This window comes from Mesocricetus auratus, unplaced genomic scaffold (genome assembly GCF_017639785.1).
Source record: "Mesocricetus auratus isolate SY011 unplaced genomic scaffold, BCM_Maur_2.0 Super-Scaffold_100691, whole genome shotgun sequence".
NCBI classification, from domain to species: Eukaryota; Metazoa; Chordata; class Mammalia; order Rodentia; family Cricetidae; genus Mesocricetus; species Mesocricetus auratus.
In genome coordinates, this window is record NW_024429267.1 from 6,872,132 (window position 1) to 6,894,961 (window position 22,830).

General features: G+C 41.1%; 1 protein-coding gene and 1 pseudogene across 1 annotated transcript in view; one reads left to right on the top strand and one right to left on the bottom strand.

The window, feature by feature from the left end:
* The window catches only part of Rab8b (RAB8B, member RAS oncogene family), a 71,080-nt gene that overhangs the window by 24,248 nt on the left and 24,002 nt on the right, over nucleotides 1-22,830 (bottom strand). The window lies entirely within an intron of this gene.
* Nucleotides 17,527-18,289, top strand: LOC101843296 (annotated as a pseudogene).

A 22,830-nucleotide genomic window follows, 5' to 3' on the forward strand; every position in this document is an offset into this window, starting at 1 on the left:
GATGTACAGACACTCATGCAGGGAAAACACCATACACATAAAACTAAATATTTAAAAAAGCATAAAACATGCATGAAAATGGTCAGTAACAAATTAAGGATATCTATTACTTCTGGAAAGAAATAAAAAGAGGATAAAGTTGAGGATTCACATGCGATTAATTCTATTTTAACTAATTTTTAAAAAAAGATTTATCTTTATTCTAAATTGTGTGTGTGCTCACGGGTGTGCACACATACCTACAATGAGTGCAGGTGCTTATGGAGACCAGAGGTGTTGGGTTCCCCTGGAGCTGGAGTTAGACCTTGTGAACAACCTGACATGGGTGCTAGGAATTGAATTCACATCCTCTAAAAGAGCAGTATGTGCCCTTAACTCCTGAACCATCGTTCCAGCCTATAATTTTATTATTCTTTTTAAATTAAGCAATCAGTAAGTGAATATGGATGTTTTATATTAGCAGTACTTTCATATACACATAAGATTGTAAACCTTTTTATTTATGTGTACATGTGTGTTGCCTATACTTGCAAAGGCTAGAAGAGGACGTCAGGAGCTGCAGTTACAGACAGTTGTGAGCTGCCCAATGAGAGTGCTGGGAACTGCAGTGGGGTCCTCTGGAAGAGCAGCAAATGCTCTTAACCCCTAAGCCATCCCTCCGACCCTTTCATAAACAACCAGCCTAATCAAGAGAACAAACTCCAGGTTTGTGGGGACATCTGTCTCAAAAAACAATACCAAAAGTGTCAGAGGAAAACACCTGAGTCTCCCACATACATACAAACAAACAAACAAAAAAGGTAAAAGAAAATTTTAAAAAAAGCAAATATTAGTTATTTGGAAAACACACATGAAGGCAGGTATCCATTCACAACACATAGGAAAGCCATGCCAATTCTTAGTAATGAAAGGGACTTAAAAAGATCTAGCCACTAAGCTGGGCGGTGGTGGCGGCGGCACACACACCTTTAATCCCAGCACCCAGGAGGCAGAAGCAGGCGGATGCCTGTGAGTTTGAAGCCAGCCTGGTCTACAAAAGCTACACAGAGAAACCCTGTCTTGAAAAACAAACAAACAAACAAATATCTAGCCACAGACAAAACAGACCCCGCCCACCCTTGTTCAAAATAGAAGGTCTGTGTGCCTCATAGTGTTACCATATTAGGAAGACACTGTGGGTGGGTGGGGGGCTGGATCACATAAAAGAATCCTGATTTTCCATTCAGTGAGAGAGGGAAGGAGACCCCATGGGATAAGAGAACAGGGCTCAGGTAGCATCTCTGAGAAGAAAGTATTTTCTGGGGATTCCCATAGGACACAGGGCTTCAAGGCACAAGGGAGGTGTGCTGTGGAATGCGTACTCATTCACAGTGCTGCTTACAATACAATTCTCAGAAACCAGTGGGGCAGCTGAAACCAGCTGGGAAGATGAGTCTCCCCAGAACTGGGGAGGAAACAAGGAGCCTAGCCCAACCTATGGCAGACAGACTTCACAGGGCAAAGATGCTTGGGTGAACAGGAGCGGGCCCCCTTTCATCCTGCAAGTTAGAAATAATTTAACACAGAGAAGGACTACTTAAATACACTAGCCACTTCCCCCAGGAGAAGGCTGCCCTGGGTTAGCCACTGAGTGTGGGAAAGACTGCTTTTGGGCTGGCCTTGGGAACTCTCTCTGGGGGGCAGCAGGCCAGCCCTCCTGACCTGCAGCATGAGCTGTGACTTGATGCATTCTGTCCTGTGGGTGCTACAGCTCAGAACTACACTCAGTCCTCTCCGTTCTAAAGACTCCTGGAACACTTGTGGAGTGGAGGGTGAAGGGCTGCTGCCTGATTCGTGAAAATGAGGAGTGCACAAAGAAGAGAGATCTTCAGCCTGATTTCCCCAGCCTCCCCTCTGAAGTTTAGGGGCTTGCTGTTGTTGCATGTTGTTTTGTTTAGGATCTGATCTTAAAACAGTGGGGGCAGGCACCAGAACCATGGTGGGAAAGTACATTATTCGGATCACTAAAACCAGAGCAAAAAAAAGCACAATTTCAAGGCTAGGTTTACTCAAAGTACTGAACATTTTCTACATGGACTGTCCAATCCATTTGATACACTCTAAGAGGCAAAAATTTAACATCATGTTTTTATAATTAAAAGGGGAAAAATTTACTTCGGTTTAAAAGCACACTTGAAAAACAGCTGGAACCCCAGGCTGTCTGCATAAAGTTATGTGGTTTGTCTATTTACATTTCTGAGCTATTCCAGGAATGAAGGGAAGGTCCCAAACATTGAAATCTATTTGTAGAAATCTACATATAATTTTCTTTTATTTTACATAAATGGGTACCCTCAGAGGCCAGTCAGATCCCCTGAAATTGTAGTTACAGATGGTTGTGAGCCACCATATGAGTGCTGGGAATCAAACAAGGTCCTCTGGAACAGCAGCAAGTGCTCTTTCCTGATGAACCATCTCTCCAGCCCCCTTGTTTTTGGTTTATGAGCCAAGAGTCCCACTATATAGCCTAGGCTGGCTTCAAACTCAGACTCTTCCAACTCAGCCTCCCAAGTGGTGGGGCTACAAAGGTTTTTATTATTAGCAACTCGGGTATATAATCAGGCAGTTTATGCCAGTTTCGAAACCCTCTGCCAGCCGCATCTGGCCTATACTTGTATATACTTCTGAACAGGGAGAATAATAAAAGTTTAGAGCTGGCCTCTAGGTGATTACTTAAAATCTCTAATTAGTGAAATAGGTAAAAGGGAGTCACAGACTAAAGCTTTAAAATATTTTTTACAAAGAAAAAAAACCTGAAGAAAACATAAAAGTAGAATTATAATCAAAAATGCTACTTATATCTTAAAGGAAGGATTAAGGCATTATTCGTTTATAAATAAACATTCTGTGAGTTTTAAATCTATTGTCATCATATAGTCAGGGATACTTACTTTTGTATCCTTATATTAAAATTTACTATTTGCCTTCAAGCTTGAAAATTTTTAAGTCTAATATTTAAGAAGCAAATATTTAGATAAGACTTTAGATGACCACTGGCAGCCATGTATATTTATATTATCTCAGTTACATCCATCTGGGAAGTAGATTTTTTTAAGGTGAATTATTAGTAAGTGGTCAGAAAAACACAAGTTGTCATTTACAAAGACACCTAGCACACTAAGAATGCTGCAGAGCTTCTCATTTCTTCAGTTCTTCTTCTCTATGAACAGGAAGTGGCAAACTAAGTCTCATTTATGGTAGAAATTAACCATGATACAAATCACAACTTCCTGCTTGAAAAAGCTACACAGCTTTGCACTATTTTATAATTTTCTACTTATACCAATTAAATGTGGCCCTCTGCATAAGATACCTGTACCCAGTAATTAGAGCTGATTGGACTAACAAGAGATGGCAAATCAGGAGTTAGTTCTACAAACTGGGGAAGAATTCTCAATTTTTCTGTAGACCACAAACATACTTGGCAGAATGAAAATACTACAGTTAAGCACAGATTAATTTGTTTGGTAGTGCTGGAGAGAGAAACTCAAGCCATGGAAATGCTAAGCAAGTACTGTGTCACTGAACTATGTCCTGAACCTGTATGTGTACTTTTATTTTAATTTATGTGTATGTGCTTGTGTCTTAGCATTGCTGTGACAAGCCTGACCACCCTGGGGTGTTCTGGAGGAATGTGGAAGACTAGAAAAGCAATTAAATGCTGTAAGTAGGGTTAAGAGACCATCCCAGCTGGGCTTTCTGACAGGAAAGTTGAGAGCTATGTAGGTTATGGAGACCTGGCTCAAGAGGTTTCAGAGAACGATGTTAATAACCAGGCTAGAGACAATTTTTGTGATACTCTGGCAAAGAATGTGGCTGCTTTCTGCCCCTGCCCTAAGAACCTGCCTAAGGCTCAAGTGAACTAACTTCACTGGCAAAGATGATTTCAAGACAGCGTGACAGTGACTCTGTCATGTGGTTATTAGTGATCACTCTTATGTAGATCTACAATGAAAAAGAATAAGCAGGGCAAAAAGAAATAAAATAATGTACACTTTGAGGAGAAAAAGTACATCTGGAAATTTAATGTTGGAACCAAGTCTTATGCTCAAAAAGTGGAAGTTTAAAGAAAGGCCTGATGTTAAATAAAATAAAGGGAGAGGTTCACTCAAGGCACCACTCCTTGTAGCAACTTGTGTCTTAGTTACATTTCTATTGCTGTGAAGAAACACCATGGCCAAGACAACTGAAGAGATGAAAGCATTTATTGGGGGCTCACAATTCAGAGGGTATGTAGATGATCATCATGTAGGAGAACATGGCAGCAGGCAGCCATGACTTTGGGGCAGTAGCTCAGAGCATAATCCTGATTCATGAGCACAACGCAGAGAGAGCCATTTGGGAATGGGATTTTGAAACCTTATACACGCACACGCATGTGCGCGTGTGCACACACACACACAGATATATGCTCACTAGTACTTATACACACACAAAATGTGTCTCAAGTGTTAGTATGGAAGTAACAATGAGTTTGACATTTACCAAGAGGGGATTTTAAGATTCTCTATGAACAGGTGTTTTGTTTTCAATCAAATTTCTGTTCACAAAGAGTCTTATATGTGAACTACTCTTTCTGAAAACTCCAAGTTCAGAAAGATCTGTGATTTCCATTTTCTACCCATGATTAACTCATGATCACCTCAAGAACCAAACTGCTCAGAAATGAAACCAGTTGCATCTTCTCTGTTCTATCCACTGTTGCCAAGAAAGCCATTTCTGCAGGAGGAAAACCCCTGTAGTATGAGTCACCAGACTCTTTAATTCTGGAACTGCCTTGTCTGGACTTTAACAACTCAGTAGGGATTTTTTTACTCAGAGGTGAAGGGAAAACTGCAGTCACTGAAAAACAAAATCTTAAAAGCAAACAGCAAATTCTTCACTTTACACACTACTGCAATGGGGGAAAAACAGATTGCCAAATCACTGGAGTTAATTCTGGGAAAAGTGACAACTGCATTCCAATGATGCTGGGGAAAAAACATGCATCAAGACATGGAGTGGATCTCTTGGATCTGCCAATTACTGAACATTATCATACAATTCATTCATTTAGAAGTGAGAAGCTGAAAAGAAAGACTAGAAGCCAGTCAGGTGTAGTGGCGAACCCCTTTAATCCCAGCACTCGGGAGACAGAGGCAGATCTCTGTGAGTTCCAGGCCAGCCTAGTCTATGGAGCAAGTTCCAGGACAGCCAAAGCTACATAGTGAGGTCATCTCTTGAAAAAACAACAGAAGAGGGGGATGGGAAGGGAAGGAAGATGAGAAATAAGTCACAATTTGACAGTATAAAAACTGAAAACTAAGGATAGTCTAATTCCCTCTCAGTTTTAGTTCTTTAAAAAGAAACAGTATCATCTATGTCACAGGGTTGAGATAACCTTAGCAATACTTTGACTATTTTCTAGGTAAATTCAAAGTCACTTTTTTTAAAGAAGAATTTAGGTTATAAAGTGCAAAATGTAAAACTTAGAAATTCACCTCATCCAGTTAATACAAATCAACAAGTTGGGGGTGGGGAGCAGGGGAGGAAGACCTGCACCAGATTACTGGAGGCAGAAGAGCAGTCTAAAGGCATAGCTCCTCCAGCAAGCCCACTCAGCTTCTCCCCAGCTGCCTTCTCTGGAGAAGCACACAGTAACTAGAGGTTGTGAAATCAACCCAAGAGAAAACTCAGCACTCTGAGTCTAGCAGCAAAGCCTTTTGTTCATCAAGCCAATGCCAACACTGCAAACATATAATAAAATTAAGCAGCTCTGTCGATCACTGCAGCTCAAACAACAGGTGGATAATTAGGACAAGCCACTGATACCAACTAATATTAAAACAAAAGGATAGAGTATGTGACAGTAAATAAGACAAAATCACCAGAAATGGAACAAACAGAACACTATTTTTCTAATAAAAAATGGAAAACTACTAATGATTACATCATTTTGATTTGTAAGCTCATTCCCCTGTGATACAAAAATTTAAAGCTCACAGCAGTGAAGGTCATGTTTTGAATTTGCACTGTCCCTCCCAGGTTCATGTTCTGAACACTCAGTCCCAGGACTGTGGGTAGAACGTTGAAGGCCATGGAGCCATTAGAAGGTGGGACCCAACTAGTGGAAGTAGTTCACTAGGAAGGTCATATTCACTTGGAATCCTTGGTTGGCCACAATGTGAGGTATAGGAGGCTCAGGAAAACAACCATGACTTTGCTGTCATGACAGACTGAAATCCTCCGCAACCATGAGCCAAAATAAATCTTTTAAGCTGTCAAGTATCTGGTCACAACAATGCAAAAGTAATTAACATACTTTATAACCTCCATGGTCCCAATGATGCCTGTCTGTGTGTCTAGTCAGTTCCTACCTTAAGCTGACTAACAATTTCTTATAACTTTATAGGTGCTGAAGGATTCTGTAAAAATTTCTTCCCTGCTTTAGCCTTTAAAGCGAAAGAAGGAGGAGGACTAAAAGGAGGAGGAGGAGGAGGAAGAGGAGGAGGAGGAGGAGGAGGAGGAGGAGGAAAAAAGGGTTTGTATCAAGTAATCAGCTTGATAAATTTAAGATCTATCATCTAAGTTCCAGACCTAGAGATACATTCTGGCTTGGCCCAGTGATGGAGATAAACACATATATTTTCTTTAGTCTCTTTTGTTCACCCAGATAATTGCCTCCTTAAGTTTTAAGAACACAAAGAATGAGGAACAACTATATTTAAAGTATAAAATGTGGGAGTTGTTGACACATGCTACAGCAGATTTCAAGCTTAATCCATATTTCCGTGTTTCGCTGCTGCAAGATTCCAGTATGCAAACAAGATGAGAGAGATAAAGGAGAAATCTTGCAGCACATTCATGAGATATTTCACAAAGTAAACCTGACACTATAATGTTTTGGAGAATCATTCAGTACCACACTTGATATATTTTCTTAAGGGATGACGGATATATTTCAAATATTTTTCAGCTTTAAAAAAATAAAACCAAAGGGAAAAAAAACAAAAAACAAAAATAAATACATAAAACAAAAAAAGAGAAAAAAGAAAAGATTAAAAAAACCAACCAAATTTAAACTAGGAGATTGCAATAAAGGCCCTTCCATCCCTCCAGTAGCTAAGAAGGGGCCACACACAGTCCTACCCAGACATTGATGTTTACTGTGACAGTATTCACAACAGCTGAACTATTGTAACAAACCTAAGTATCTTTCAATGGGGCAAAGGGCAAAGGAAGTGTGTAATACTCACACAATGGAATTTTCCTTCTGTCATAAAGAAGAAGGAAGTTATGCTGCTTGCAGAAAAATGGATGAAACTGGAAATAATCACATTAGGTCAACTAAGGCAGTCTCAGAAAGATAGCTATCCCATGCTTTCTCTGTTGTGGCTCCTAGACTTTAGAGATCTGTAAAATCATGTGTGTGTGTGACATGAAAGCACAAGGAAAGCTACTGAGGGGGAAGGAGGGGACTGACAGCAGGAGGAGGGGAAGAGATGAGAAGATAGAATAAGTTCCACATACATTTTGTACTAAAACTTTATATGTATAATATATGTATATATAAATTTTAAATGTATGGGTATTTCCATCAACTCACTCCTAGCCATGGGTAGGAAAATTATTCAATTTATGTTGCCTTTTCTTATTCTTTCAAAACTGACAGTTCTTTCTAGATCTTGGAGATGTAAACGATCACCCAATGTCCATCAGCACCTGTCATCCCCAGGCCATTAGCTGCTCCAACTGACAGGCATGTGAAATACAACAGACTCATTTGGAGATCTCTAATCTGAGATCTCTCAGGTACAGAAAGAGATGGCCTTAACTCTTATCATAGCTGGAAGTAAGCAAGTTTCTTGAAAATAGCTTTCTGTGTCTGTCCCACCCCACCCCTTACTTCTCCTTGTCAGAGTAGCTACTGAAGACTTTGTGCCTTATCCACCATGGAGCAAAGCTTTGAAGCTGTTAAAAATGATCTTGGGTAGAGAGATGCATGATACCCCAGAGAAGCGGAATGAGACAAGATCTCCTGAGCAGATTGGGAACATCAGGGGAGGCGAGAGGGAGCCAGGAAAAAGAGAGGGGGATAAGAGGACGTGAGAAGAAGGCATGGGGGACCAGGAAGGTTGAGTCGAGGTAAGAATAGAGGAGAGCAGGATGAGAGATTCCATAATAGATGGAGTCATTATAGGCTTGAGGAGAGAGCTGACACTAGTGAGATCTCCAGAGATCTACCAGGATAACACCAACTGGTAAACTAAGCAATAGTGGAGAGACTACACTAATAGCCCCTCCTTGATGGTAAGGTTGATGACTACCTTATATGCCATCCTAGAACTTTCATCCGGTGACTGATGGAAGCAGAGACAGATACCCACAGCTAAACACTGAACTGTACTACTGGAACCTAGTGACAGAGATGGAGGAGTGATGAGCAAAGGGGTCAAGACCATGATGGTGAAACCCACAAAGACAACTGACCAGGTAAGGGGGAACTCTTGAATCCCAGACTGATGCCTGAGAGGCCAACAGGGGACTGATCCAGACTCCATGAATGTAGTCTCAGTGAGGAGGCCACAGAAATCACTGCGGCCTTGGGTAGTAGATCAGTGTTTATCATGGTTTATGAATGATCTTTGGGAACCCATTCCAAATAAAGGGATGCTCTCTCAGCCTGGACACATGGGGAAGGGCCTAGGTCCTGCCCTGAATGAAATGACAAACTTTGGAGATCCCCCCCAAGAAGGGCCTCACCCTCCCTGGGGAATGATGTGGGGATTGGTGGGGGGTTGAGGGGGGCTGATGGAGGAATAAGGGAGGAGGGGTGGGAGAGGGAGCAGGGATTGACATGTGAAGCATTCATGTTTCTAATTTAAATAAAAAATTATCTTGGGCTGGGCAGTGGTGGGCATGCCTTTAATCCCAGCACTCAGGAGGTGGATCTCTATGAGTGCAAGGTCAGCCTGGTCTACAAATTCAGTTCTAGGACAGGCTCCAAAGCTACAGAGAGACACCTCATCTCTAAAAAAGTGATCTTTGAACATTATCAAGATTACATGGAAACTTTCTAAGTATTTGCTATAACATTATAAAATCAGCAAAATTTAGAATTTATTATGTCTATAGCTATGTGAAGACAGGAGCTATGCAAGTATCATGCACTGCAGTAGAGTAGTTTACATCAGGACAGGGTGTCTACAAGGGAGGACTTTCAAAATCAGGAAGGTGAAATTGGTGCTTACTCTTACATTATCCTTGCATTAAGTAATCTTGAGGAAAATATTTCATTCACTGTATCTGAGACAGCACTCAGTATGACTATTCTTCAAATTCTGGATTAGAGCAGATCTAGATGGCTGACCCTGCACAACTAGCTCGCTCGCTCTGTGAAAAAAACACTGCTATCTGGGGAGAGTTGTTAGTTCTTTATTTATTAGCATTTTTGTTGTTATTAAGATTCCTTCGGGAAGTGAGCTGGCCAAAAGCACAGCTAATGAAAGTTCATGCCTGTTTCACCTTCAGAAGTTACACTAATATTGAGAAGTAAGAGGGTAGTAGCCACTCCCCAGGAGGTATTCCGACTGGGAGGCTATAATCTCTAGCTACCAAATTGAGCAAATTTGTTCCCCATCCCTAATCCTACATTTCCAGTTTATTTGCTACCACCTCCAAGAGAATGTGTGAAGATAAAGAAAAGAAAAACACCAGCTTCCATTTATGTTATGTGTTTTGTGATATCTGTACAAACAGACCCAGGCGAGCAGGCATCCTCTGTAGATGTCATTTGTCCATTATGTCCCTATCTCTAATTAGTTCAGATAATTCCAAGTTTGCCACACTATAATTTATCCAATTAAACTAATCAGCTATGAAACAGAAAAGGCAACAGTGCAATCTTTGATAAAGTGAGTTCACCAGATTTTAAAAGCTGCTCGACTGAGATCACAGTTAACGTCCACAGAAAGATCAAAAGTAACTTTGGCGCATACTCTGCCTTCTTGTGAGATGGCAACAAGGAGTGAAGGTTGGACAGTTTTAAACTCATGATCCTAAGACCTCAGCCTCTTGAATGTTGGAATTACAGTCATTTGCAACCACGCCTGGCTTTGTATATTTTTAGTTCATCTTTCTATTCATAAGATCTCATATAACAGTGGGATGTTAAACCTAAGAACAAAATAAAACAGAACAAAAAAAAAAGCAGGCACATATATTATTTTAAAGTAAATTCGTTGGTACAGAAGATGGAGAATTCTAAGTTTTTACATGTCTGGGAAGAAACCCAAAATGATTTCATATATAAACAGTTGAGGGCTTTTGTTTCTTTGTTTCAAAGCAAAAAAGAAAGACATCATTTGAATGTTACCCCTGCAATCAAAAAGCTGATTTTCAAAGTTAAGCTTGTTTTCCTAGTTTGTGACTGATCCAAACTGTTTTTGGCAGTATTGTAACCCTAAGTTACTAACACAGAAAACAAAAACAGAACTATGCACTAAACATGACCATTTCACAGACACACTGTCATTTCAAGATGTCCTCAGGCAAGCCTTGAGCAGAATTTCCATATCTGGTGGCCACAATTTTCACCCTCCCAGTTTGGCCCAGGGTAGTCATTAAATCAAGAAATGCACATGACAGTGATGCAAAGAAATTGAGAAACACAGCACAGTGACTGTGTGGTTTTAACTCCAAACAGTCTGCAAGGAGAATGAGAAAGTGAAGGAAAATACTGCTGGCCATGTAGAAAACAGAAGAGATCACAACCACAGTCAGCAGGGTCTTGCAGGAATTTCTGAGGGTGACAGAAAAGTGTGGAACACATACACCATTTTGAAAAGCTGATATTTAATCTACTTTAGGTAAGTGATAGACATTTCCTGGTCTCCAGGCCAAAGGCTGAAGTAGATTTTCAGAGGCTGAGACCAAAGCTGAGCAGTGGCAGGCATGACCCTTTTCAGAGCCTTGGCGGGAAACAGTCTCAGCCTAGTTTTAGCACACAGAACAGGAAATGTACTGAGATCAGACACAGACAGGAAGGTATTGCTGATGTAAATATAAAGTCACACTTTTGTGACTAATGAAAGGACAAATGTCAGTATTTCATTTTACAGAGACTGGGGTACCTCCAGCAGTCCAAGGATGACCAGGCACTGCATACTCAAAGAAGAGTGGTGGGTTCTCAGGACGTCCAGGGATAGCACCAGAATGTCATCATGTGTAAAGCCTGCTCCACTTAGTGTCTCTTCAGAAGCAGAGCTAACACAGATGATGAACCTAAGAGGTCAAACTGCCTGCTTTAATGCTGTTCCTATGAGCCGAGATAGCACATGGCTATTTACTCCAAGGAGGGAATAAACAAGTGTCGCCTGCCTATCACAAATGGAAAATATAACAAGGGAAAACCTTTCTTCTTGTTTATAAGCAAATTTAACTTAAAATTTAAGACAATGTAGTATTCATTATACTATCCCTTTCATGTGGCCTCTTAGCAGCCCAGTAAATCAACTACATTCTGGGTCAAGTTTGAAATTCTCACTAAATCCTAAGGGTTTTGATGACTAGATGAAATTGTAAATTATCAAACATAATTATATACAATGATAATATTCCGGGCATGATGGGGCATGCCTGTAATCCCTAGCATTCAGGAGACTGAAGCCAGAGGAACTGAGTTTGAGGTTAGCCTGGGATACACAGTGATTCCCCTCCCTCTCAAAAATTCAGAAGAAGAAAAAGAAACATATAGTATTAAAAACAAAACAAAAAGAACCCTACTGGTTTGATTTACAGTAGATGGGCGTAAAGAGACTACTGAACTCCTGACTCCAAGCTCCCTCATTTGATAAGCATGGTAACATAAATGATGTGACTACACTTACTGTGTGCCCTCAAGAGCCATCCTTTTCCCTATCTTAGCAATAAAGGACTAGAGGTTAAGTAGCTTGACTAAGATGGCATAGTAGTACAGGCTTGACAAATGAGGAATACATTCAGTGGATGCCTGAAAACTCTTCCTGATCATCAACAGTGTGAGAGAAATGTGCACCCAGCAGAAGTGGAATTTTGAATTTCGATCTTTTCCTGTCTTATATTCAGAATGATGCCACCCTCTCCCTTTTTGATTCCTGGCAACAGCAACACATGGTAACAAGATACAGCTCCCTGTCAGTTGGGTTACTGTGAAAATGAACAGCTAACACTCCCAGTACACTGTGTTGCTGATGGCTTTAGATTGAGACATGCAAAATTACAGAATACAGTCAACTCTTACTATGATGCAGGCATGTGTTTCATCGGACTATGCCCACATTTTAAACAGGCTAGGCCATGTGACTCTTGAGACGCTTGTACCCATGCTTGGGCATGTACAGTCCTTTCCTAAGCACCTCCTTCTCCCCTGTCTGTTGCTCAAATCCCTACTAAAATGTTTTCTTAATAAACTTCAACTCTGCTACATTAAACAACAAAATGAGATGCTGAACTAAACCACAATACTTGCCGGGTCAGCTGATATTAAAAACTATATCTACCTCCTCATAATGGGCTCATCAGGAAGGACCTCTACAAGTCCAGAAACATCTGTGTTTTCCAATACATAAACATGATACAATTTCACTTATGAATTGGGCATAGTAACATATTAATTAATAAACTATACTATAATAAAACTAATTTAAGCCAGGTGGTGGTGGTACACACCTTTAATCTCAACAATCAGGAGGCAGAGGCAGGCAGATCTGTGAACTGGAGGCTAGAGCTAGCTCTAGGACAGTCAAGGCTACACAAAGAAACCCTGTCTCAAAATAAGGTGGGGGAACATGGACACATGACGACGACGACAACGACAGATTGCTCATTTCTCTAACTTTTGAGCAATGGTTAATTGCAGTGTCTAAAACTTTACGTGGGTGAGACCAGGGCAAGTAAAAGCTTGGTAACGGGTTTGACGGCTTTCAAGAATGGAGCTGGGACTTCAGTTCGTATCTGCCGAGCTCCACACCTGAACACCCTCCCTTGCACAAACTCCCAGAATTCCCTCAGACTCCATCTGGGAGGTACTAACTCAAACCATAAAGAATTTGGAAAGAACAGTTGACCCTAGCTAGCTCTAGGTCACTTCTGGTCACAAAAGCAGAATGGGCCAACTCTTAGTTGACTGGAACACTAGGTATTACTAGAGTAGCTTAGTATAGTCAATTTAATTTAATTTAATTTTTAAAAGTCTTATTTCTAGGGCTGGCGAGATGGCTCCATGGATAAAGACATGTGCTGCTAAGCCTAACAACTTGAGTTCAATTCTCAGACCTACATAGTGAAAAGAGAACCAATTTCCCTAGTTGTCCTCTGATCTCCACTTACATGCACGTGTGTGCATATATATGCACACATACACAGACACACACAATTGGTTGACAGATGTATTTTGAACATTTCTAGATAAACCCCAAATGACCTGATCATCCTGACTTTTTTTTTGTGGCGATATTGGCTCTAATTGAGCTACGTGCCCAGCCTGACTATGGCATCCTTTGAACTAGAAAGGATTCTGTCAATAAAGATCGACTTTGCCAGGCGTTGGTGGCGCATGCCTTTAATCTCAGCACTCGGGAGGCAGAGGCAGGCGGATCTCTGTGAGTTCGAGGCCAGCCTGGTCTACAGAGCGAGTTCCAGGAGTCATCCAAAGCAATATAGAGAAACCCCTGTCTCGAAAAACAAAAAAACAAAACAAACAAACAAACAAAAAAGATTGACTTTGAGTTAAGAGTGAATCTCTCTTGCATAGCAAGACTAAAATGAAAGGTTGGGAGATGGCAGAGGCAATTTTCTGCTCTTTTGACTGAAGTATCTCATGCAAGCCTACTGGAGTTGTGACCTGTTGTCTGTAGGGAGAGAGCCTACTTCTACAGTGAGGCTAGGAAGAATCAGAAACTGGGGTGTTAGCTGTGGTCAAATTGTTCTTGGCATTTAGAGCTATCTCATACATACATACATACATACATACATACATACATACATACATAATCTCCTAAAATGAGACAGTTGCTTGGTATAATTTTGTATAACTTTTTATCTTCTGAGTTTACAATGAGAAAGAAACTAAACTGCAAACAACAGGTGTCCATAAGAATTAAAAACAAAAACAAAAACAAAAACAGCAGCCTGCAACCTAGTTCTGTGACGTTGCTGAAGTTCTGTGTACCACCTGAATGAACTGAGAGTTTATAATGCATTTCTTTGATTTGATCATCACAGACAACCTGCAGATGGAGGAAGGATAATGGAGATTTATTTCAATCAGAGACAGTGAGGCCAAAACCATTGTGGAGTAAGTGATGGGGCTAGATCCTAACCTGGTCCAGGGACTCCAAACCATGTACTCTCCCCATATATCGTGCTGCTTCATTAGGAGACATTTGTGTGGAAGAATAAGAAGAGTTATTTCTATACCTGTTTCTAAGGCTGTACTTTAAGGAAAAAAAGATGGCAGACAAAAGAAAATTTTCTTATTTAAATGCCTCTCAGTCAGGGTCTAACAAATCATTTCAAGAACTTCTCATAGAAGAAATTTATTGTATTCTAAAAAGGTAATGGCATGTAGACTTTATTAAAATAAGCCTGTTTTTTTTTTTGTGGTGCTAGCAATAGAACCCAGATCTTTGCAAATGCTAGACGACTCCTTTCCCACTGAGCTCCTGAAGTGTTAATCTAATTAATCTTTATCAATAAAAAAATCAGTAGTCAGATATTGGAGTCAGAACCTGAAAGACCAGAAAAGCAGGGAGCTGCTACAGTCCTTCCTACCTCTACTGTTTCTCTGTCCAAAAGGAATGAGATCCTCTCTCTGACCTGCCTTACTACTCTGTCTCCAGTCCTCCAAACCTCTATGGTTAATTTAGGTCAGTCAGTGGCTAGCTCTGCCCTCTCAAAATACAATCAAAATATCATACAACATTTTCCCCTTTTTTGTCTAAATAAAAAGCAAAAGTTTTAACTAATATAGTAAAACTATATACAATAAGTACAATAACTATATACAAATTTATACAGGTAAGAATTACATTAACAATGTCCAGGCAATTTGCATTTGACAAGCTCCTATCCTCAGGCCACAGCAGAAAGAATTTAAGAATTGAAATTGTTTATATAAGCCATGAAGTTCCTGAGAGCCAAACTGGTAGAAGGTTTAGCATTAACAAGGAACATACAACCCTAAGTCAGAGACCAGAGGACGAGTATGTGTTACTAGAGCTTAAGGCCTAGGATCTCTTAAAGAAATGTGGAAGCATGGTGGATCTGCCCAGTGGGAAACAGGACCACAGAAACCATCTCTGCAGAAGAAACCACCCAGGGGAAAAAGAGAGGAGAACTCTCTGGCTTCTCTTTCTCCTTGCACATAATCTCTCATCAGTCTCTATGCAGCTGAGCCCCATCTGAGGCACAGTCACCCAGGAGCAGGGACAGCAGAGGAGGGACAGAGAGATCTGAGGGGAAACTGAACCACAGTCAATGTGCAACTTCAGAATCAAATGCTTGGCCCTGTAGAAGCCACCGAGATTTGGGGTTATCAAGCCCCAGCAGAGGCTGATGGAGACAGATCTCCACAATTATGAGTTGGTAAAATAAATAAGCAGGGAGAAAAATGAAAGAGACTCAAAAGTGAAATAGTGGCAACAATTACCTCCCATAATTTCTTTGAGGAAAACATTTCCACTATTCATCTGCGAGCCAAAGGTGGAGAGCAAGTACACAGACCGTCCCTCACCCGTGGCCTGGTGCAAAGATCAGGCATGGCCAGCAACTGACTAAGAAGTGGTGGGACCCCAGCTAAAAGCAAAAAGCAGGTCAGATCATGACTATCAAAGCTTCACAATCTACTGGGCAGTTTGGGACAGGCTGACCCAATGACCTGAGAGTGTCATATGCTGTCAAGTCAGGAATCAGACCTTCTAAAAAGGAAGTCTGCCCCTGAGTCAGCGCTGTGGTCAAGCAGTACTAATATAGCTCATGGGCAGCCAATGACATGGCTGGTGACTCCAAGCTTTTTGCTATAGCACTTCTATCCAAATACAGTACAGTCTTGTTAGTAATTTACACTTCCTTCTCCCAAAGTAGAAAGAAGCACCGTTGAATGTGAGCAGCCTTTTTAGCTCATGTAATTACACACCTTAAAATACAAAACCCCACCCAACATAGGCAACCCTATTTTTCACAATTCCTTAGGACAACCACCTCAGAAATGCCTCCTTTATCCTCTGGCATGTGACATTTCCTGTCTCTAAGGGGCAAGAGTCTCCACTGTGTGAGACTGCTGAATCCTGACAGGGCCTCAACTCTCAGCAACTCCACCCTCTGATCTCCAGGTATCCCACAGGCTACCCTCTAATCTAAATCCCCACAGGGTCTAAAATGGATATGGTTCAACTGCATTCAGTTACTTCCTTTGCTTTACATGGCAAAGTTTTACTTTCCCGATTTGACTTGAGCAGGAGACCCAGCACTGGAAGCAGCTGGCTGAGAAGGTTCCTGATAGCTGTGTGAATGAACGGGGAAAGGAAAGCCTTTAAAACTTACTTACAGCTCTTCATTTGCAATCTCAGTTCTGTTTGCCAAGTGAGTACCAGACACTCAGTAAATACTTCCTGACATTGATTAATTACTTTGGAATACGATCAGGTTCACACAGCTCTAAATTGATCCTACCGGGATGCATCTTAATGATGCTCTGAACTGAAGTTACATATTTGGATAGCTTTAGTGTATAAACATACAAAAGTGAACAGGCACAAAAGCCATTTGAGACATTTAAATTATTAGGAAAAGTACAAACAAAAGCACAGTATTTAGTACACATAAAATAGATGTCTTCATTCAAGAACAGAGAAGAGACAGCAGTGCAGGTCTGAACAAAACAGAAATGAATGGAGAGTTCCGCTACCATTCCCCTCATTCTAATCTTTAAAATCATCATTTAAACAGGCTTGGAGGCTTTTACTTTTATTTTTAAATCCACATACAACAAAACAAAAGCCCACATTGAGATAAACCAAACTGTGTAATTATATTAGGTAGACTAGCACACAAGCACTACACCAGCAAAGTAAAAAGAACGGCCGATTCCCTGTTGGCTGGGAAAGTCTCACTTTCCTCAGAAATCACCTTTTCTGAAAACTTGGAAAACAGTCATGGAACTGTAGGCTGCAGAAGTAAGTCTGTGTGCTGTGGGAGAATGTCTGCCATCGCTCTAACAACCAGAAGGGCTTCCAAGGTCCACAGAGAAAGACCAAAAAGCAGGAAGTCCAAAACCAAAAGAGACAATAGGCTTATTACCCAAGAGACCTTAACAACAACAACAAAAAACCACAGCTAGTCAAGCCAGCAGCCAAAGCTCCATCAATAGAGCCTTGACAGTGAAAAGGGCCAGTTTCTTTCATGGAAAAAGGGAATCTCCAGCCAAATGCAGCCTCTGTAGAAAGGACTTAGTTTAAAAATGAGCTGAGCTCTCTTCTCCAGCAGAGCAAGATGCCCAAGGGAAAGAAGGCCAAGAGGAAGAAGGTGGCCCCAGCCCCGGCCATCATGAAGAAACAGGAGGCCAAAAAGGTGGTGAATCCTTCATCAAATGGCCCCAGTACATTCGGCTGCAGCGGCAAAGGGCCATCCTCTATAAGTAGCTCAAAGTACTTCCTGCCATTATCCAATTCATCCAGGCCCTGGACCAGCAAACAGCTACCCAGCTGCTTAAGCTTGCCTACAAGTACAGGCCAGAGACAAAGCGGGAGAAGAAGCAAAGGCTGTTGGCTTGTGCTGAGAAGAAGGCTGCTGGCAAAGGGGATGTCCCAACTAAGAGGTCACCTGTCCTTCGAGCAGGAATCAATACAGTCACCACCTTGGTGGAGAACAAGAAGGCTCAGCTGGTGATAATCGCCCACGATGTAGACCCTATTGAGCTGGTAGTCTTCCTGCATGCCCTTTATCATCAGGGGAAAAGCCAGGCTGGAACAGCTGGTCCACAAGAAGACATGTACCTCTGCTGCCTTCATACAGGTTAACTTAGAAGACAAGGGTGCTCTGGCTAAGCTGGTGGAAGCTATTAGGACCAATTACAACGACAGATATGATGAGATCCACCACCACTGGGGAGGCAATGTCCCGGGTCCTAAATCTGTGGCTTCAATTGCCAAGCTGGAAAGGCAAAGGTGTCTGCCCAAGTTCTCCGCCTCCACCTGAGATGCTACCATCTACCAGCTTCACTAGAGGAATAAGAGCCATCACAAAAATGTGAAAGAGTTTGACAGAACTTGGTAACTGACCTTACTGTAAATGAAACACATCCTTTAAATGAGGGAACAATTGCCTGCAAAATCACAAGCTCCAGTTAAATCAACTTAGAATGGTTAGAGCACATACTGTACAAAGAACAGAATGAGCCTCAGATTAGATCACCCTTCATAATGGAATCAAATAATATCCCTTGACTGTCTTCTGGGACTTCCCCAGCTCATTAGATAAAGATGTTGACAGTTGTAGAACAGGCTATCATTATTAAAACTCACTAGTGCTTGTTGTGGGGGGGTCATAAACAGTCTTATCCAGCTGTGGACATTGAGCTACCATAATAACTGTCTTGGAAAGATATGCCCATTGGTACAATAGTGGCATGAGTGTTGTGACGTAACCAACCTACTTCTGATTGGATTTATGGCCTACTCCACAGGAGAGAACTTCTGTCTGGTACTGTAAACCTGGCCAAGAAGCCATGGATATCTATCGGTTATAGACCCTAAAAGAGAAACTTCTACTATGATTTTGCTAATAATATAGTTTAGTATCCAACTGCCTTCTAAGTACTTATCTTTATATCCATATGTCTTAGAGTTTCTATTGCTGGGATGAAATACTATGACCCAAAAGCAAGTTGGGAAGGAAAGAGTTTATTTGGTTTATATCCCCACACTGTAGTCCATCATTTAAAGAAGCCAAGATGGGAACTTAGAAAGGACAGGAACCTGGAGGCAGGACTTGATGCGGAGGCCATGGAGGGGTGTTGCTTACTGGCTTGCTCATCATGACTTGCTCAGCCTGCTTTCTTTAGAACCCGGGACCACCAGCCCAAGGATCGTACCACTCACAATGAGGTAGGCCCTTCTCCACTGATCACTAAATAAGAAAAAGCCAAAATGCCCTACATCTGGATCTTATGAGACATTTTCCCAATAGAGACTCCCTCTACTCCAGTGACTCTAGCTTGTGTGAAGTTAACATAAAACCAAACCATATATTAGAGCAACTCTCAGTCTTAATCAGAGAAGCTTCTTTTTGCTGTGAACAATGGTTAATACAAAGACAACTGGTCAAGTTCAGAGAATAAGTGGCTATGGAGTATTTAGCCCTAAATGAGGCATCTATACCATACCCTCTTCCCCCAAGGGTCAGCAGAAGAGTAGACATAAATATTTTAGAGTCAGAGGTTGGGAACGACTGCTAAGAAAGCATCCTTTGATATAACAGTGCCATTGCACTCAAACTCACAGCAGTTATGGCACAAACCAAGCCACTCAAGAATTCAGCTTGGATGGGAAAGGGCCTCATGAGTCCCACTCCTGAGGAACTCCTGGCAATTGATGGCTTCTGGGGAAGGGAGAGACAGTTTTCCTCAGGGGTAGAACCCCTGGCAGGTTGCCCATGCTCTAGTGAACCCATGTGAAAATGAACAGCACTATGTTTATAAAAAAAATTTAAAGGTCATAAAGTTGGGAGAAGAGCAGGATGGGAAGGGAGAATGAGATGAGATAGAGAGGAGGGCCATAGATATGATCAAAATACACTATATTTGTGTATGGAACTCTCAAAGAAAAAATTTAATGTATAAAAATCACTAGCACATCTTAGTAGTTCTTAGTGCCAGAAAGTCAGTGTATTAAATGCTTAACCACCTTACCACTTCTCAAAACAACCAACCAACCAACCAACCTGTACCAGGGATGCTATCTCCATTTAGGACAAGAGGAAAGGAGAACTCAAGTAAGTATCTTGCTTAAAACCACATACAAAAAGTGAGAGGGCTGGCTGGCATAACAAATTCAACTATGTCAATTTGAATTCTCATGTCCATTTTGGCAGCAGTTATTACTATGTGAGCTCTGAACTGTCTATCTAGGGCAGTGGTTGTCAACCTGGGGGTCATAGCCCCTTTGGGGGTCGAAAGACCCTTTCACTGAGGTCATATATCAGATATGCTGCATATCTGATACTTACATTGCAATTCATAACAGTAGAAAAGTTACAGTTATGAAGCAGCAAAAAAAATAATTTTATGGTTGGAGTCACCACAACTTGAGGAACTGTACTAAAGGGTCACAGCATTAAGAAGGTTGAGAACCACTGATCTAGAGAAAAGAATGCTGACATTAAGATGAATTTCAAAATGAGAGTTAGCTTTTGATATGAATGTTGGTCATTGATACAAAGTTGCACAAATACAATAATATAACCCTCCCACTTCTGAAGGAGAGAAAAAAACCTGTCTTTATCAGATTTTACTTTACGTTACTTTTCAATTAAAAAACTGAAGTAAAGGAAAGCACACTACTGTAATCAATAACTTAATTGTCCACTGGAGAAAACAGTTACTCATACAAGGAGCACCTTCATGATTAAAGTCTTCTCCAGTTTTTGGGGTTCATACAGAAGTATCCAAAAACTACAGTCCTTTTTCTCACCCCTGCTTTTGAACAGCCACCCATGACTCTCAAAACCAGGCTAAGGATCTAGAATCGCTATGCCCAGTGCTTCCATACAATACATTCAGATGAGGTTGCCTCGGTGGTCTATAAGCACAATACAATACACAGGAAACTAAAAGTTATCTTAAACACCCCAACAGCTATTAAAATAAATATCAGGAAAGATTAAAAAGTTCCAGAGAAGACTAGATGTAGTGATGAGTACCCATATGCCAGCACTAGCAAGTCTGAGAGTTTGGAGCTATGTATCAAGACTGTGGGTAGGAAGGGAGAAAGGGAGGAAAGCAGAAAAGGAGGGGGAAAGAAACAAAAGAAATTTCTGATAGGAAACCTCTATACTCTATTCAGTGTTTTTAAACATAAAGAACCTGTTTTGTTAGCAGGAAAATTATCACCTAGAGCTACCTCACTCTCATCATGCTAAGACCTCCCATCAGTGGCCCCACTCCTACCATCTCTTTGTAGTCTCTTGGCAGCACATGTGTATTCCTTTAACCTAATTATAGATACCCACCTTGATAAAGTATTTTATTATTCCTTCTTTAAATGAGAGGAGGTACTGTAAGCACAAATAATGGAAAACCAGGCTCGGTGACACCAAGAGAAACACAGATGTAATCAATCCCCATGCAACCAGTGAGAGCCCTACTTTTCCTGGGGGGAAAATGCTCCATTGAGGCAGCTAACTGTTCTGATGCCATCTTTTGGCTAAAGAAGGATGCATACTTGAGAAGCAAAAAAATCTCAGTCAAGATCAATATTTAAGAGCCACATTGAAACATATCCATATACATTCAAGAAGGGAGAAGCCACACAGATAGCATGCATGAGAAATCAAAGAGAAGAAAAACACATGGTGCTGCCTTTTGTGTGGACTCTTGGGTATTACAAATCTGTAAGAGTAAGTATAATATGGCTCCTTTTTCCTCAGCATCTTCTGCCAATTCCCACTTCTGTTTTCAGTAAGGACGCAGAGTTATGAAAGTAAGAACCCTGTTAACCAGAGGCAGATTTTAGTATCTCTGAAACTGAAGTCATTTGGTGAGAATTCTAAGACAACTTCTAGAATACCTTAAAACAGAAATGAAGTACAAAAATCTATTTTAAAATAAAATCTGTACATCAGTGAATTAGATTTCCCATAAAGCATATCGCATAATGAGGTACATCTGAGTTTAAATCTGAGAGTGGAAGAGGGGTGGGCATGAACTCAGCAGTACTCTAGAAGTCACCACAAGTAATGTTTTCAACACCTAGATTCCCAGGGTCACAGCTGATGAGTTGAGGTAAATACGGTAAGTCTCAGCAGAATAGCAGGTATCTCTTTGTCTGGAGTGGGGAAGGTCATCAGAATGATTATGTACTCCTTACCTAGTGATAATGAGATAGGAGGCATGAGAACAGAAGAGCTCTATGTACCCAATTCAATTTTGAATGCCTATCTAATAAACAATAGAAATAAAAAGAAATACCATACACATAATCCATAGAAAATACCTTTTCTTGCCGGGCGGTGGTGGCGCACGCCTTTAATCCCAGCACTCGGGAGGCAGAGGCAGGCGGATCTCTGTGAGTTCGAGGCCGGGCTGGTCCAACAGCCTCCAAAACAATACAGAGAAACCCTGTCTCGTAAAAAAAAAAAAAAAAGAAAGAAAGAAAGAAAAAGAAAAATAATACCTTATCTTGTTTGTTTGTTTTAAGTTAGAAGGAAAAAGAAACACAAACTCTCAAAAGCAGAAACTCACATCTTAACGTTATATAATAGAAGAGAAATAGAACACCTCAGCCTAGAGGCAGGAGAACCGCCCTGGCCACGCCCCTGGCCACGCCCACCACTGAAGCAGAGACTTTGCAGGCCCTGGCACTGAGCTCAGCCATCATCAAGAAAGTTCTGCTGCCAAAATCTTTTCCAACTGAAATCAAGTTCTCATAACTGCATGATACTCTGCCTTCCAACCACGGTATGTGGGAAGGAATGAGCAGACTCAATTTTAATAGCAGGAACTGCTGCAATCTACAAGTTATCTCAAGAACAAGGCCATTTCATTACCCCAAACAGATG